This window comes from Petromyzon marinus, chromosome 8, assembly GCF_048934315.1.
Source record: "Petromyzon marinus isolate PM22_M1 ecotype Great Lakes invasive population chromosome 8, UKy_Petmar_22M1.pri1.0, whole genome shotgun sequence".
Lineage (NCBI taxonomy): Eukaryota > Metazoa > Chordata > Hyperoartia > Petromyzontiformes > Petromyzontidae > Petromyzon > Petromyzon marinus.
In genome coordinates, this window is record NC_133674.1 from 9,334,304 (window position 1) to 9,348,589 (window position 14,286).

Sequence of the window (14,286 nt, forward strand, 5' to 3'; positions counted from 1 at the left end):
TCACCAATTGGGAGTTGTGGGGGTGGTGTCCGATGGCACAAAATACCCAGGCAGGTGCTTAGTTTTGGTGGGGCTGATGGTAAGTCCCCACCTCTTAGTGGCAAGCTCCTGGTTCAGCAGCAGCACCTCCAACTCCTCCTCTGAGTGAGCAGCAATTAACAGATCATCGGCATACATAACGTGGTTGAGCAATAGGGAGCCATCCCTTGACCGCACCCGGCCATTGATCAGCCTCCCATTGTATCTGTACTAGATGGAAATTCCTCCAGTACAGCTATTGAAGGCTTCACGAACTACATGGTCGAAATAGATGTTAAAGAATGTGGGAGCCAGAGGACATCCCTGTCGCACCCCAAGGTGAACAGGGAATGGCTCCAACTCCTGGCAAAAACAACCCCCTACCTCCTCGAGTGCCGGATGACAATGCTGTGGTGGGCAGTGCCGTGGGGGGTGGGCCAATTTAGATTGGCCATTCCCCTCATGGCGTTTGTAACCAGCACAGCGGCCAAATGGGGCCTCTGGACGGATGCAAGGGGCTGGTAACCCCTCCACCTTCAATTAATTACCACCAAACCACTATAAAAAATTTAATGAATAAGCTTGTGCTAGAGGCCCCAGGGGGACAGGCGTCTATGACGTCTCCTGGCCAAACTCCACTTTTGGCGGAGCCAGGAGACTGAATCCTTACCCTCGGGGCTCCTCCAGAAACAACAAAAAAAACCCACTACGGGTGGCCACGTGGAATGTTTGAACGCTAACTGTGGAGGAGAGGCTGCCACTCCTCTGTCAGGAGCTGGACCGGTACCGCCTGGATCTCTGTGGTATTCAGGAGGTCCGGTGGACTGGCTCTGGCTCCTGCCACCATGAGGGGCAGGAGACTGCCAAACAACAGGGAGTGGCTCTTCTTCTGAACAATTGGATGAAGAGGGCGTGGGAGGGTGGTGGTGAGGTGTGGGAAGCTGTAAGCCCCAGACTACTTTGGGCTCACCTTCCCATCAACCAGAGGCGAGGAGTGGTGGTCGTGGTTACTTATGCCCCCACCGAAGACGAACATTTGTGGAGGGATGCAGGCAAGGCCGATGAGTCAGATGCCTTCTATGACCTCCTGTCACAGGTGCTAGCTAAAGTGGCCCTTCAGGATAGAGACATCTTGTTGGGTGACTTCAATGCTCGAGTTGGTCATGATGCTGGCATCTGGTCTGAGGTGATTGGAAGGCACGGGCCAGATCAGCTCAATAACAACGGCAGGAGGCTGCTAGATTTTTGTGCAGACCATGGGCTTGTAATTACCAACACGGGTTGCTGAGGAGATGGAGTCTGCCTCAATGGCCCGCGATCACAAATCGCTCTTTAACTCCATCAAAAAAGTAACCTGCAGCGCTACACCTATTAATCATTAGGGGAAAGAACGGTGAACCGATCTCCGACCACCAGGAACAGGTTTGCAGATTTGCTGAGCATTTCTGTGAGGTCCTAGGGGACGGAAAATCCCTCAGCCTGGAAAACAACGTGGGACAAAATGGGGATGGCCCTGCTGAGGCTGCGGTGCCTCACACACACGCGTGTCTCCTGCACGCATCCTACAGACAGATGCCCTGGGGTGTAGGGCCATGGATAGGGGTCACACGGCTCCTGGTGAGGTCAAGAGCTCCTCGGTTTAAATTCAGCCCTGGGACATTTCTTGTTTTCAGCAATAAATATATTCCTTATGTTCTTCTTTGATGTGGCCAATGAAGAGCAACGATTAGAACCTCGGCTTTACGTGACTCAGCCGTTCATCCTCGTAATAGACGCTAATGACCGCATTAATAAGCACCGATTATTTTGAAACATGTTTTGCACTTGAAAAGAAAGACAATATTATAGTAATGCAGTCCAAAGAAGTTCTGAGCTTAACATATCGGAGAAATTACCAGAGACGGTCGACGTCACAGCTACAGCATGAATAGTAACAACGCCGAACACTTCCATACAGCCCGGGCACAATATTCCAGATTTCCTTTGTCCCTTTATAACGTATCGTTCCCTACAGGTAGACCAACCTCGTGTCCTCCCACCTCCCTGCACACTCCGATTATAACCGTTACGTAGCCAACCGTGCAAATTCACTAATTAGCCAACCTAATTAGCCAACCGTGCTAATTAGCACGGTTGGCTAATTAGCACAGTTGGCTACGTGACGGTGCGAAATAATTTCACACATACAGTGAGGGGAAAAAAGTATTCGATCCCCTGCTGATTTTGTACGTTTGCCCAGTGACAAAGAAATGATCAGTCTATCATTTTAATGGTAAGTTTATTTGAACAGTGAGAGACAGAATAACAACAAAATCCAGAAAAAACGCATGTCAAAAGTGTGAGAAATTGATTTGCATTTTAATACATAGGAATGTGGAATTCCCAATACTTGCTCTGCAGGTACATACATACGATGTTGAAAATCGAAAGAAAAAAAACCACACGCCCGCTTTCCTCGAGACTTTTGACGCTGGAGATCGCGCGGAGTTCCCCAAGGAAATTTGTGTCGAGAGTGCCCGGGGACAATGGCACCACCACCGTGGGCGCCGGTCATGAGGCTCGGCAGCAGAAGGAATGCCCTTGCGGCAGAGAGATGCTGGGTGATGACCCCGGGCTGACATTAATAATAATAATTTACATTTGTAAGGCGCATTTCGTCCAAGGATCCCAATGCACAGTGTATGGAAAGCAAAACTAATGAGGTAAAGGACATTTTAAAGAGGTGAGTTTTCCGGGCACGATTTGAATATCTCTAAAGATTCTGAATGTCTTATTACCTAGAGGCAACGCCTTCCAGAGTCTTAGAGCTGCACTGGAAAAAGCCCGAACACCCCAGGATCGGAGCTTAGACACCACGGTTTGATTTCAGTCCAGGGCTGGTATGAGGGTGGATTAAAACAGTCTGAGGCCGACATATGTACAACATATATACAACATGTATAGAACATACATACACAATATATACAACGTGCATGCATCAATAAAACAAAACGCGACACATATCAACGGTGGCCCAATTGTATTTACGACGCATTTTTTTAATTGTTCCTCAAGCTTGTCATCTCCCTCCACGCTGATACTTGTCCTGCTCAGCCTCCTTCAGTATTAACATCATCGGTGACATAAACGGTGTCCTCCACAAAACGCTTCCCATACCGAAGCCCCTTCTATTTGAGAAACAATGAAAACAAACGTTACACGATCAGTGCTGTTCTATTCTTGCGTATGGCAGCAATATATTCCGGAGCAAAATGCCAGTGTCGAAGTCTCCTGGCCACGACGAGAGGGCTTTCAGGAGAGAGTTCGTGTAGTTGTTCTATTCCCCCGTTCAATGAGTGTGGACTGCAGTGGTTTATTTCATGGTATAGTTTGGGTTGCATGGCCACAATCGCACTCGAGTGCTCTGGCTTGCCTTCAATTTCCCATACATGATGGAGCGCATGGGCCTGTTGATGTTCGGACACGGTTGATGGTTCCCAGCAATGTCTCCGATGAGGAATGTGAATGCCTGGAGGTGCGGTGATGTTCGGTTCTCGAATTCGATGTTTGGTCTGTTCACCAGCATTCCTCGGGATCTGGGCGAGATTCTAGGATGGTGACTGCAGCGTGATTCCAGAAAGGAGGCGCGATGTTTGGGTCTCGAATGAGATGTCCGTTCCAGTGCTGCTGGCCGAAGGGGGATGTCTTCTGTGTGGAGTTTTGGGTTGGATCAGTGGCGCAGTGAACGCAGCAAATGGGCAGCATCAGTGGCAAGAGAAGTCGGTCTGACCCAGTCAGGGCCCTCCGTTCACACAATCGCACTGGTCAGTGTGATGAAGTATGTTCAAATAATCTCTACGCCCCAGCATGGCACTGGGTTCCTTCATCTGTCAGCGCATTAACAAGAGCTGTAAATCATTATCATTAGTCTTCTTGTAAACAAGCGATGTAACTCAATAAAATTGGGTTTCTTTTCCTTAAATGAGGCAGTAGTTGTCGATGTTAAGTCACACGGTGTTACGTAAAATGCCGTTACACAATGAAGTAAACTTGATCTCACTCACCCCATCGGGATTATATTTTTCTGCTGACTGGGATTTCATGAATTTGGGACCAGATTAGAATGGGATCTGCGTTGCGATTGGATCCACATGACAAGATCGGCCTCTTGCAGGAACTGCGGCAGAACAGATTCACAAAACTGGTACGGACATAAACGTTCATGAGCATTGTGTATCCACGACCTGTGTGGGTCTGGAAGAGGTGAAAGAAAAACCGTGACGAGCTCCGCCACCTCTTCCCCGACTTCGTCGCGCTGCGCTCCACTGAGCTCCACTGAGCGCAGTGGCTGCTATAAATGTCCACGTGATAACTCTTTTTTCACAAGCGACCTGACCACAAATGATAGTTTAACGAAGTGGCTTATCGTGTGGAAGTTTATAGCATCCAAATAGTCTAAACGCATGTTTATAAATGTGGAGGGAAAACCGGAGCACTCGGAGAAGAATCCAAGCCACCACGGGGAGAGAGACACGCAAACTCCAAATATACAGGCGTCAGAGTCTGGATCGAACCGACAATCTCCTGCATACGAGGCGAGGTAGTTAACATCTCACCACCGGGTCATCCTGGCAGGGCGCTACTACTATATATTCCACTAAGCATCAATCGCCAAAGTTTTAGTAAAATGTTTCACCGAACCATTTTAATATTACCAACTTATTAGAGTGCAGTGAAGCTCCTCTTATCCAAATAAATGCAGAATTCGCACAAATGTTGACCCCAAATTAGATGAAAAGCGACCTCTAACCAGCTGATTAGCCACATGCGTTTTTGCATCAATTGTTTAATTCTCAGTAACAATGCTATTTCTTTCCACCGTTTAAAAGCCTCAGGATGATCAGATAATTTTTCAAATTGCTTTAAAAGTGCTTTGCTACTTTTTCCAATGTGATATTCCCGTTTGACCAATGAATGGTTGGCAGTGGTAGGAAGTCAGCCAGAGCAGTGCTGTAACAGGATACAATTAATCATGGATCAAGCATGGCTATGATATTTTTAATTCCTGTGCCAATGTGTTTGAGCATTGATCAAGCACGAATCAAGCCGTAATATTTTGAATACAAATGTTTAAATCATAAAAGTGATTGCTATCACGTGATTTTCGGATCGAAACCGACGATTTGTGGTTCGGAAAAGCCCATATTATGCCGCCCCTTGACACCGATTGGCTTCCTTCTACATTCACATAATTGATCATTAATTCTGTCGCAGATTCATTTAATCCTGTTACAGCACACTGAAATCATGGACAAAACTCGGAGGCGTTCATCGTGGCGTGGGTCTACATTCACTCGTCACAGAACGAACATTTGTGAATTTCCACTCAACGCCGCATTTGGAAAAGTCCTGTTGTTTGTGGCTGTACTTACTGCAACATCGACCGTGTCGCACAGATGCAGTAGTTCTTTGCATCCAGTATTTTCACTCATAATACAGGGTTTTTTGGTTTAGATTGCCAGAATTCTGGCGAAATCGCCCGATGATGCTGGATGTAATTACCAGCGAAACGTCGTGGCCAAATTGTAAATGTTGTGGATACTCTCCGGTGGGCTGAAGTAGTAACTAATTGGCACAATTTGTTTACGTAACAAACCTTACTGGTTGGCTGTGTCGGTGGTTGCGGGTTAACGACACATTTATACTTATGCTAACCAACCCAAAAAACCTTCATTATGAATATTGGTCGCGATATATTTCAATCTAAAAAAAAGTCAAATACATTCCACACTACTGCCGCCTCTGATTGAGGAGCCGCGATCTATGACATTTTTAAGAGGGCATCAGAAGGTTCACTAGCTTTACCGGTGTTGTTTTGTATGGAGTGTTTTATTCGCTGCGAATGAGTTCCGGTGAAGAGGGTGCGCCATTTCACTGATGCCTCCCCTCTCCGGAATTCCACGAGTTATTTTATGATGTGAAAGCCACCCAATAATCATGTTTTGAGATTTCACACATTTTGTCTCACACCTCACAAGCTCTAGCCTAGATGCCAGCTTTTCAAGTCTATAGTCTTTGTAAAAAAAAAAATCACCCATCATGAAATATACTGATGCATGGGGAGGGAAAATACTGGCCATCACCATCATCGGCGATCACTCGGGGTCGAGTATGGTTGTCCTCCTGGTGGGTCCTGTTTGTGAATCATCAGATGGCTAAAGAGGCCGATGCGAGAGCAGCAGATTCTGATGCAGTGTGGGAACGGGTATGTGATGATGGTGAATGATGGTTGGACCTTCTTGGTGGTAAGGCTCTCCTTACGTTGTTGCTTCGGCACGGCGAATTTTCTGACGGGGGGCTACTTTCGCCGATAAGGCATCATCAGTGTGAGGACCGCTACACACTTGAAACCAATGGGGTTTGACAGCAGCACGATGATGATGGGGGTCTTTTCACATTTGCGCATTGTCGGAGGGCCGCACATCAGGGGCCGGACTATAGGCCACCAGGGGCCGTCAGTGGCCTGCGGGGCCTTGCAATTTCAGTTTCAGTTTTCAGTTTAATTTATTAGGTACAACCCTGTGAGCCATGCGGCTCTTGACTCGGGTGCAATCGCAACAAACAAAAACATGAACAAGAAACATCTTAAAGTGACTACGCGCAACAGAAATATCCAGGAAAAAACAGCAAAGTCTTCCAGAAAAGACACCGCATTTCAACACTGTGTGCAAAAATCACAATTGAAGAGCACCGCTGTAAATATTGAACCTCGTGGGAGGCAGGTAAAATCACGTTGTGACGAATGTATTTAATTTGAATGCCGCGTCGACTTGGGCTGTGCCGCCGAGTGGCGAGGTGAAACCGCCAATTAATCAGACGCCCAAGCCTCCGCGTCTGCCGACTTCTGGACGTGGACAGCAGCCCCCACCGCGCACGCAGCCGGCACCGCCACTCCTCCCCGCAAGGCCCGGAGAAAGCCTCGACCCTCACACTCTGTCCCAATGCCACAGGCTTATGGTTTTAAATCTCAGCAACCAACGGTGGGCTTCAAGAAACATGCCGAACACACCCGCTCATCGGGGAGCTCGCCACCACGCTGCCCGGCCTAGCGATGAGTGAAGAATGATCTAAGTCTGTGCAGACTCCGGTTGCCTGGATGACAAGTGGGCCTATGCCACTGCTCAATCCTGGCCCAGCCTGGCTCACAATATCATTAAACAGAGACGATTGTGAATTCCATTCGAGGAAGCTTTTAAGTGGACAAATCTCGATGGCCGGTGGAAAACGAAAACAGCTTTTGCACTGAAGTGCCAGCCTAACTTTGAATCTCAAACGTTCCGATTCAATTCCCATGCGAGACGTCGGCTGCTCTTGAGCAGCTCCTCCTGGCTCCTAGCCGTTCCGCCCCACTCTCCCTGTTCCCTGCCGCTCCTCCCTGCTCCTTTCCACTCTCCACTGCTCCTCCTCATTCCTCCTCCTCCTCACTCATCCTCTCCACTCCCCACTGCTCCTCCTCACTCCTCCTCACTCCTCGCTGCTCCCTCCGCTTCCTCTTTGTTGCTCCCCCACTGCTCTGCTGCTTTTTGGGAGAAGCCCACACAACACTTGGTTCGGCTATTTCCTCCGACAGCCCCTAGATAGGTTTATTGTAACGAGCTGATTTTTTTTACTTTTGAAAATCAATTACTGTGCTTTAATACTGCAATGCATCATCGTGTATTGAGGACAGAGGCTATTTCTTACCACAAAATGATGCAGGCACCACCACGATCGGTATCAATATATCTGTGCGAGACCATTTCCTCCTTTGAACGTCTGCGCACATTTCCAAAGGCAGTGACAGCTTGCCACGAGTAAGAATGAGTTTCATCACAGCTTTTGCTGACAACCCACTTGCAAATGGTGGATGGTGGCATTTTAAAATAAATGCCGGGGTAAATATTTTATTGATACAATCTCGCAAGACTTTTGACAGAAGCTATTTTGTGTGAAAAATATTTTTCCAACAATTTATTTTTGCAAATGAAAGACGCACCGTCCTATTTTAAGCAGCAACACTGCTCAAATGGATGACAAAATACACGCACAATCGGCAAATGCATTTCTCCAGAATAACACTTCCCAGTTAATTTCACCCGTTATGAAATTGAGAGTGAAAACCATCTTTATCCGCCTCTACGGGGAGGGTTTCCACGTAACTATAACATTTTTTTACAAACTTCGAGACAGGAAGTCTCATCTGATCGAGTCACTCACATTTCGAAGAGATGCCGCGACACTAAGGGAATACCGATCTCCTTTAAACTGACATCTGCTTCTGTCATATACTCTAATGCTAAACGAATCTTGTTCAGGGCAGGCTTGGCCCTGATCTCAGAGAGAATTAGATTGATCCGAATTGAACTAGATCATGTGGACAAGACACGATTGAAATCACACTTAACATTGAGAGAAAAAATGTCTACATCTGATTGGGAACATGTAGATAACATTACAGCTAAATTTAAAGGTAACCAGATTTCCAAGTTCAACCCCCTTTTCAAGAAGAAACCAGATGCACACATTAAAAAGTTAGACGTTGACAAGGTTATTATTAATCTGAGTAATAGTCCAATTTCCGATGGCCTAAAATCGGTTCTGGCTAAAGGGTTGAACTTCGCAGTCACCCCAAAACACATCCCAGTGGATGATATCATTGCCCAGGTCGACGTAGCCCTTAAGGATTTGGGACACATTCCTGCAGACGTGGCAAGATCGGAAATCGCTGCAATCCTCAAAAAGGCTAAGACACCAATCAGTAACATCAGTAAGGATACGCGTTTTGAGCTATCTCAATTAAAAAAGAGATATGATATCGTCATCCTCTCAGCCGACAAGGGCAATGCCACAGTCATCATGGATAAAACTGCGTAAAATAACAAAATTCAGGACCTACTTAATGATGGTAGCTATACAAAATTTACAAGAGATCCCACCAACACCATCCTTACAAAAAACAATAGTAACATCACTGATTCGGTTGCATTAATTGAACAAACTAAGCGGGGTTCCTTAAAACCCTCTGATGCTAGACCACCCAGATTGTATGGCTGACCAAAAATCAATAAACAAGGGACACCCCTTCGTCCCATCGTCTCCACCACTGACTCACCACCTACAAACTGGCCCGATTTCTGAGACCTTGCAGCCATTCATTGGTTAGACCACTTCATTTGTACTTAACTCAGCTCACTTGGTATCGTTAATTAAGGACATCTCACCGTCTTCAGGTGATTTTCTGGTTAGTTTCGATGTAGTTTATTTGTTCACCAAAGTTCCTGTGCCCGATACCATTGCAATCATTGAAGATTTGGTCCAACAAGGATTGAATGCTGAAGTACCAGCCCTGGTGAGACACTGCCTCACCAACACATACTTCACCTGGAATGGAATATTCTACAAACAAGTTGAAGGCACCCCAATGGGTTCTTCCTTATCTCCGGTTGTAGCCAATGTTTTCTTGTAAAATTTTGAGACAGACGCCATCCAGGCGTCCACTCTACGTCCGCCCATGTGGAAGAGGTACGTAGATGACACGTTCGTCATCTGGCCACATGGCCGACCAGCTCTGAACCAATTCCTTAACCACATCAATTCCATACACCCAGCCAAATTCACCATGGAGGTGGAAAAGGATGGAAAGCTACCATTCTTGGATGTGCTAATCGAAAAGAGACCAGATGGCTCAATAGGCCACTGTCTACAGGAAAGCAACCCATACCTGATGCCTACCTAAAACCTGACTCCAACCACCATCAACTCCAGAATAATTTCCTCATCAAAACTCTAAAACCATAGAGCTCGATGCATATCCGACCATCATCACCGAGCCAGTGAACTGATACACGTGCACCAAGCTCAAAAGACGAATGGATATTCGGACTACACAATCCGTAAAGCTATTACCCCAACCGTTGGGAAAGAGCCATCTGGGCACCCAATCAAAACTATCACCTTTCCATACGTAGCAGGGGTCACCAAAAAAATTTCCAAAATCATGAGCAAACACAAGATCCAGGTTCGATTTAACACAGTGCATAAAATTCGTGATCTGATCCCATCTGTGAAAGATAAGATCCCTGACATGCAATACCCCGACGTCTACAAACTAAGCTGTGTCTGCAGCAGTAGTGACATTGGGGAAACTAAGCGACATGTCTCGGACCGTGTTCGTGAGCATAGGGCAGATCTGAAACACAAAAAAACCAACACTTCAGCCGTGGCTGATCATTGTTTTAATGCGATTGACTCACACGAAATTGATTTCTCTAAGACGAAGGTACTTTTCAAGCCCACTGGCTATCAACAAAGATTCGTTCATGAAGCCATCCATATATATAGACATAGACACAATTTCAACCGAGAAGATGGGTACAATCTCAGCAATCATTGGAAGGGCGTCATTAACCAGTTTAAGTCATAACTGGCTGTGATGTTTCAATATTGTCACCTTCCGATGTTAGTTTTATTTGACCAAAACGATGGGACAAGCAATTCCAGTTCCTGCTGTGTCGCCCCTGCACTGGGCGTACCATCACAAGCCGTTCATTTCTCCACGGCTCAAGCGACTCCCACTCTCCTGTTTCAAATGAACATAACTATCTCCACTTGCGCAGGCTCCAGTTCACTTGTGCCCCGCCCACTTCGTTCTGACACCATTTTAAACCTTTAAAACAGCTTGCCTTTAGTGCCCCCCACCCCCCGTTTCCTCCTGATGACGATCGCTTGTGTTGCAATGGAAACGTCTTAGGTTAAAAAAATTAAAAAATAAACAAAAAACTATCTACATGACTTTCCCGTAAGACCCAAAGAATATGAAAACCATCTTGTTGCCGAATACTTTCTGCGAAATTACAAAATATACGACGAATTTATTACGTACACTTTATCATGCACGAGACACGAAAGGCAGCGGATCACTGCTGCCCATCAAAATGATGTGTTGCTGCCGCTGCCACTGCCTTGGCACCATCAGAGGTTTCCAGCTTCAATCCTGGTGTATGGCTGATTCAGCCAACTTTGATTCCGTGGATAATGAACAAAGTGACTGCATTGTGGTGGAGCCAGCTGTCATCGTCCCTATGTAACGCGGAACTTCCACCATTGGCTCAAGATTGCGAGATGAGCACCGCCCCGACGTCTCCACGCTGGAAAACGTCTCAGTTTGTATATTAATGAAGAAATGAAGCACAGTCTGTACGAATGTATAAAATTGGATTGTGTTTCGTCGGGGGTCTAAATGCTCGTATTCAATGGCTCGGTAACATTTTGCGAGCGAGTCACGGTGTGCCATCCTCTAGCCTTGGCTAGAGGAGCAGTTAACGAGCCACGGCAGGAATGTTCCACCTCATTAGTGGCAGCCGTAAATGCCAGCGGAATGTGCCGAGCCGCAAAAAAAAAACCCCATCGCCGCTGTTCCATATTCTCCGTACAAAAAGGAAGCTTCGCACGATCGTTTGTCACCTTCGTATTCCGACTACGCGTGGCATTTGGAAACCCGGCGATGTCATCGCACGTCGAGTAGGAGTTGTCACTCACGGAAATGTTCGCCGTAATTTTTGATTGGGTAGCAGATTTATTGTTTTGACACCAGGTAAAGTGTGGGGTGGGGGTGTGTGTGTGTGTGGGTACCACTCACCCCGCTTTCAACGCGTGTGGACGGCGTGGAAGAGCATAGGCCACGTGCCCTCTAAGGCAGGGGGTCCCCAACCCCCGGGCCGAGGACCGGTACCGGTCCGTGACCTGTTAGGGACCGGGCCGCACAGCAGCAGGAGGTGACAGCGGTGAGTCCGCACGTGGCCCGCCCTCATTATTTTATTATTCACCACTTCCGTCCGCTCCTCTTTCCCGCACTGCGCACTCGTCTCAGTCACGGTGTTGGTTGGTATAAAGCCCACAAAGCTCTAACCCCCTAGTAGCCAAAATAAGTTAAAAAAAACGTCGCTGGAGAGTTTCTTTGAAAAGGGGGAAAGACCCAATGATGAAGCACCCCCCCCCCCCCCCCCCGGTCCGTGAGAAAGGTTGTCTTCCACGAAACCGGTCCCTGGTGCCAAAAATGTTTAGGACCGCTGGAGTCTACGCGGTGGCGGCTTCTTCAGGGCCCGTCGAAGGCCCCCCCCCCGCCCCACCGCCAGCTGCCATCACCACCGAGCACACCGCAGTGCGCCCGAGAGGATTGAGCGGAGAGCGGGCGAGGAGGGCGAGGGAGTGATTGATGGTCGACGGTGCGCCTGTCTCGTTGTCGAGGTTTCGCGCAAATAATAGAGCGGTGGCTGTCAGGCTGATCGATCACAGGGACTCGCGTGGCCCCTTCGGAGCCGCTCCGTAACAGGGGCACGAGGGGGAGACGAGTCCGTTAAGCACCGAAGAAGCGCAGCTCGTGAGAATGACAATCCAGGCGCAGTGGAACTCTCTCGAGGTAGAGACGGGGAACTCACTGCCTCCTCAAAGCGTATAAAACAACAAGAAAAGGAGAAGAAATATGGTTGTGAAGACACTGCATGAGGTAGCATTGTTTGACCTTCTAGAGTCATCCGGAATGATTCGAGGTGGCGTGGGAGCCGAGATCAGTCTCCACACTCACCTCTGCCGTGTCTCAGTCTCCACACTCACCTCTGCCGTGTCTCAGTCTCCACACTCACCTCTGTCGTGTCTCAGTCTCCACACTCACCTCTGTCGTGTCTCAGTCTCCACACCTCTGTCGTGTCTCAGTCTCCACACCTCTGTCGTGTCTCAGTCTCCACACTCACCTCTGCCGTGTCTCAGTCTCCACACTCACCTCTGTCGTGTCTCAGTCTCCACACTCACCTCTGTCGTGTCTCAGTCTCCACACTCACCTCTGTCGTGTCTCAGTCTCCACACTCACCTCTGTCGTGTCTCAGTCTCCACACCTCTGTCGTGTCTCAGTCTCCACACTCACCTCTGTCGTGTCTCAGTCTCCACACTCACCTCTGTCGTGTCTCAGTCTCCACACCTCTGTCGTGTCTCAGTCTCCACACTCACCTCTGTCGTGTCTCAGTCTCCACACCTCTGTCGTGTCTCAGTCTCCACACCTCTGCCGTGTCTCAGTCTCCACACCTCTGCCGTGTCTCAGTCTCCACACTCACCTCTGCCGTGTCTCAGTCTCCACACTCACCTCTGCCGTGTCTCAGTCTCCACACTCACCTCTGCCGTGTCTCAGTCTCCACACTCACCTCTGCCGTGTCTCAGTCTCCACACCACTGCCGTGTCTCAGTCTCCACACTCACCTCTGTCGTGTCTCAGTCTCCACACCTCTGCCGTGTCTCAGTCTCCACACTCACCTCTGCCGTGTCTCAGTCTCCACACTCACCTCTGTCGTGTCTCAGTCTCCACACTCACCTCTGCCGTGTCTCAGTCTCCACACTCACCTCTGCCGTGTCTCAGTCTCCACACTCACCTCTGTCGTGTCTCAGTCTCCACACTCACCTCTGTCGTGTCTCAGTCTCCACACCTCTGTCGTGTCTCAGTCTCCACACCTCTGTCGTGTCTCAGTCTCCACACTCACCTCTGCCGTGTCTCAGTCTCCACACTCACCTCTGTCGTGTCTCAGTCCCCACACCTCTGCCGTGTCTCAGTCTCCACACTCACCTCTGTCGTGTCTCAGTCTCCACACCTCTGTCGTGTCTCAGTCTCCACACCTCTGCCGTGTCTCAGTCTCCACACTCACCTCTGCCGTGTCTCAGTCTCCACACTCACCTCTGCCGTGTCTCAGTCTCCAAACTCACCTCTGTCGTGTCTCAGTCTCCACACCTCTGTCGTGTCTCAGTCTCCACACTCACCACTGTCGTGTCTCAGTCTCCACACCTCTGCCGTGTCTCAGTCTCCACACCCACCTCTGCCGTGTCTCAGGTCTCTAGAGACACCTCCTCCGTGTCTCAGGTATCTAGAGACACCTCCTCCGTGTCTCAGGTCTCTAGACACACCTCCTCCGTCCCCACACCTCCTCCGTGTCTCCATCTCCAGGTCTCATCCTCACCCCGGCTCTCAGCCGGTAAGCCGCGTTCCCACGCCTTGCACGTGTCACCTGTATTGATGTAGACTGTAGTTGACAGCATACACATTACTACGTGTCTCGTCTACAGGAGACAGTCTCCTGTCCGACTGGATGGTTCGACGGTGCGGCGAGCGGCTCTTGCAGGAAGCAGTGCACCACGCTGTGTCAGAAGAGCACGTCTAGAACGGGGTCCCGTCCCCCCGAAACTACTTCTGAGACTCCGACGTCCTCCCGTG